The 5,000-nt window shown below is 23.5% G+C and overlaps 1 protein-coding gene across 1 annotated transcript in view; it reads right to left on the bottom strand.

Moving 5' to 3' along the window:
- LOC110519363 (alpha-actinin-2) overlaps positions 1-5,000 on the bottom strand; it is a 131,078-nt gene that overhangs the window by 95,076 nt on the left and 31,002 nt on the right. The gene's annotated exons all lie outside the window — the stretch shown is intronic.

Below are 5,000 nucleotides of genomic sequence, written 5' to 3'. Positions count from 1 at the left end.
TAGTTAATACAGCTCGGTTTATATAGTTAATACAGCTCAGTTTATATAGTTAATATAGCTCGGTTTATATAGTTAATACAGCTCAGTTTATATAGTTGATATAGCTCAGTTTATATAGTTAATATAGCTCAGTTTATATAGTTGATATAGCTCAGTTTATATAGTTAATATAGCTCGGTTTATATAGTTAATATAGCTCAGTTTATATAGTTAATATAGCTTGGTTTATATAGTTAATATAGCTTGGTTTATATAGTTAATATAGCTCAGTTTATATAGTTGATATAGCTCAGTTTATATAGTTAATATAGCTCAGTTTATATAGTTAATATAGCTCGGTTTATATAGTTAATACAGCTCAGTTTATATAGTTAATATAGCTCAGTTTATATAGTTAATACAGCTCAGTTTATATAGTTGATATAGCTCAGTTTATATAGTTAATATAGCTCAGTTTATATAGTTAATATAGCTCGGTTTATATAGTTAATACAGCTCAGTTTATATAGTTAATATAGCTCGGTTTATATAGTTAATATAGCTCAGTTTATATAGTTAATATAGCTTGGTTTATATAGTTAATATAGCTTGGTTTATATAGTTAATATAGCTTGGTTTATATAGTTAATATAGCTCAGTTTATATAGTTAATATAGCTCGGTTTATATAGTTAATACAGCTCAGTTTATATAGTTAATATAGCTCAGTTTATATAGTTGATATAGCTCAGTTTATATAGTTAATATAGCTCGGTTTATATAGTTAATATAGCTCAGTTTATATAGTTAATATAGCTCAGTTTATATAGTTAATATAGCTCAGTTTATATAGTTAATATAGCTCAGTTTATATAGTTAATATTCTCAGTTTATATAGTTGATATAGCTCAGTTTATATAGTTAATATAGCTCAGTTTATATAGTTAATATAGCTCAGTTTATATAGTTGATATAGCTCAGTTTATATAGTCATTATAGCTCAGTTTATATAGTTGTTAAATCTCAGTTTATATAGTTGATATAGCTCAGTTTATATAGTTGATATAGCTCAGTTTATATAGTTAATATAGCTCGGTTTATATAGTTAATATAGCTCAGTTTATATAGTTGATATAGCTCGGTTTATATAGTTGATATAGCTTGGTTTATATAGTTAATATAGCTCAGTTTATATAGTTAATATAGCTCAGTTTATATAGTTAATATAGCTCAGTTTATATAGTTGATATAGCTCAGTTTATATAGTTAATATAGCTCAGTTTATATAGTTAATATAGCTCAGTTTATATAGTTAATATAGCTCAGTTTATATAGTTAATATAGCTCAGTTTATATAGTTAATATAGCTCAGTTTATATAGTTAATATAGCTCAGTTTATATAGTTAATATAGCTCAGTTTATATAGTTAATATAGCTCAGTTTATATAGTTAATATAGCTCAGTTTATATAGTTAATATAGCTCAGTTTATATAGTTAATATAGCTCAGTTTATATAGTTAATATAGCTCAGTTTATATAGTTGATATAGCTCAGTTTATATAGTTGATATAGCTCAGTTTATATAGTTAATATAGCTCGGTTTATATAGTTAATATAGCTCAGTTTATATAGTTGATATAGCTCGGTTTATATAGTTAATATAGCTCAGTTTATATAGTTAATATAGCTCAGTTTATATAGTTAATATAGCTCAGTTTATATAGTTGATATAGCTCAGTTTATATAGTTAATATAGCTCGGTTTATATAGTTGTTAAATCTCAGTTTATATAGTTGATATAGCTCAGTTTATATAGTTAATATAGCTCAGTTTATATAGTTGATATAGCTCAGTTTATATAGTTGATATAGCTCAGTTTATATAGTCATTATAGCTTGGTTTATATAGTTAATATAGCTCAGTTTATATAGTTGATATAGCTCAGTTTATATAGTTAATATAGCTCAGTTTATATAGTTAATATAGCTCAGTTTATATAGTTGATATAGCTCAGTTTATATAGTTAATATAGCTCGGTTTATATAGTTAATATAGCTTGGTTTATATAGTTAATATAGCTCAGTTTATATAGTTAATATAGCTCAGTTTATATAGTCATTATAGCTTGGTTTATATAGTTAATATAGCTCAGTTTATATAGTTAATATAGCTCGGTTTATATAGTTAATATAGCTTGGTTTATATAGTTAATATAGCTCAGTTTATATAGTTAATATAGCTCAGTTTATATAGTTAATATAGCTCAGTTTATATAGTTAATATAGCTCAGTTTATATAGTTAATATAGCTCAGTTTATATAGTTAATATAGCTCAGTTTATATAGTTAATATAGCTCAGTTTATATAGTTAATATAGCTCAGTTTATATAGTTGATATAGCTCAGTTTATATAGTTAATATAGCTCAGTTTATATAGTTAATATAGCTCAGTTTATATAGTTAATATAGCTCAGTTTATATAGTTAATATAGCTCAGTTTATATAGTTAATATAGCTCAGTTTATATAGTTAATATAGCTCAGTTTATATAGTTAATATTCTCAGTTTATATAGTTGATATAGCTCAGTTTATATAGTTAATATAGCTCAGTTTATATAGTTGATAAATCTCAGTTTATATAGTTGATATAGCTCAGTTTATATAGTTAATATAGCTCAGTTTATATAGTTAATATAGCTTGGTTTATATAGTTAATATTCTCAGTTTATATAGTTAATATAGCTCAGTTTATATAGTTAATATAGCTCAGTTTATATAGTTAATATAGCTCAGTTTATATAGTTAATATAGCTTGGTTTATATAGTTGATATAGCTCAGTTTATATAGTTGATATAGCTCGGTTTATATAGTTAATATAGCTTGGTTTATATAGTTAATATAGCTCAGTTTATATAGTTAATATAGCTCAGTTTATATAGTCAGTATAGCTCAGTTTATATAGTTGATATAGCTCAGTTTATATAGTTAATATAGCTCAGTTTATATAGTTAATATCGCTCAGTTTATATAGTTGATATAGCTCAGTTTATATAGTTAATATAGCTCAGTTTATATAGTTAATATAGCTCAGTTTATATAGTTAATATAGCTCAGTTTATATAGTTAATATAGCTCAGTTTATATAGTTGATATAGCTCAGTTTATATAGTTAATATAGCTCAGTTTATATAGTTGATAAATCTCAGTTTATATAGTTGATATAGCTCAGTTTATATAGTTAATATAGCTCAGTTTATATAGTTAATATAGCTTGGTTTATATAGTTAATATTCTCAGTTTATATAGTTAATATAGCTCAGTTTATATAGTTAATATAGCTCGGTTTATATAGTTGATATAGCTCAGTTTATATAGTTAATATTCTCAGTTTATATAGTTGATATAGCTCAGTTTATATAGTTAATATTCTCAGTTTATATAGTTGATATAGCTCAGTTTATATAGTTAATATAGCTCAGTTTATATAGTTAATATAGCTCAGTTTATATAGTTGATATAGCTCAGTTTATATAGTTAATATTCTCAGTTTATATAGTTAATATAGCTCAGTTTATATAGTTAATATAGCTCAGTTTATATAGTTAATATTCTCAGTTTATATAGTTGATATAGCTCAGTTTATATAGTTAATATTCTCAGTTTATATAGTTAATATAGCTCAGTTTATATAGTTAATATAGCTCAGTTTATATAGTTAATATTCTCAGTTTATATAGTTAATATTCTCAGTTTATATAGTTGATATAGCTCAGTTTATATAGTCATTATAGCTTGGTTTATATAGTTAATATAGCTCAGTTTATATAGTTGATATAGCTCAGTTTATATAGTTGATATAGCTCAGTTTATATAGTTGATATAGCTCAGTTTATATAGTTGATATAGCTCAGTTTATATAGTTAATATAGCTCAGTTTATATAGTTAATATCGCTCAGTTTATATAGTTGATATAGCTCAGTTTATATAGTTAATATAGCTCAGTTTATATAGTTAATATAGCTCAGTTTATATAGTTGATATAGCTCAGTTTATATAGTTGATATAGCTCAGTTTATATAGTTAATATTCTCAGTTTATATAGTTGATATAGCTCAGTTTATATAGTTAATATAGCTCAGTTTATATAGTTAATATAGCTCAGTTTATATAGTTGATATAGCTCAGTTTATATAGTTAATATAGCTCAGTTTATATAGTTAATATTCTCAGTTTATATAGTTGATATAGCTCAGTTTATATAGTTAATATAGCTCAGTTTATATAGTTAATATAGCTCAGTTTATATAGTTGATATAGCTTGGTTTATATAGTTAATATAGCTCAGTTTATATAGTTAATATAGCTCAGTTTATATAGTTAATATAGCTCAGTTTATATAGTTAATATAGCTCAGTTTATATAGTTAATATTCTCAGTTTATATAGTTGATATAGCTTGGTTTATATAGTTAATATAGCTCAGTTTATATAGTTAATATAGCTCAGTTTATATAGTTAATATAGCTCAGTTTATATAGTTAATATAGCTCAGTTTATATAGTTAATATTCTCAGTTTATATAGTTGATATAGCTTGGTTTATATAGTTAATATAGCTCAGTTTATATAGTTAATATAGCTCAGTTTATATAGTTAATATAGCTCAGTTTATATAGTTAATATTCTCAGTTTATATAGTTAATATAGCTCAGTTTATATAGTTAATATAGCTCAGTTTATATAGTTAATATTCTCAGTTTATATAGTTGATATAGCTCAGTTTATATAGTTGATATAGCTCGGTTTATATAGTCGATATGGCTTGGTTTGTTTATACAGTCATTATAGCTTGGTTTATACAGTCGTTATAGCTCTTATACAGTTGTTATAGCTCTTATACAGTTGTTATAGCTCTTATACAGTTGTTATAGCTCTTATACAGTTGTTACAGCTCTTATATAGTCATTATAGCTCTTATACAGTGTTATAGCTCTTATATAGTCATTATAGCTCTTATAC

This window comes from Oncorhynchus mykiss, chromosome 23 (genome assembly GCF_057628025.1).
Source record: "Oncorhynchus mykiss isolate SJ-2025 chromosome 23, ASM5762802v1, whole genome shotgun sequence".
Classification (NCBI taxonomy): Eukaryota; Metazoa; Chordata; class Actinopteri; order Salmoniformes; family Salmonidae; genus Oncorhynchus; species Oncorhynchus mykiss.
The sequence above is the reverse complement of the archived record's forward strand: the minus strand, read 5'-3'. Positions and strand labels throughout refer to the sequence as shown.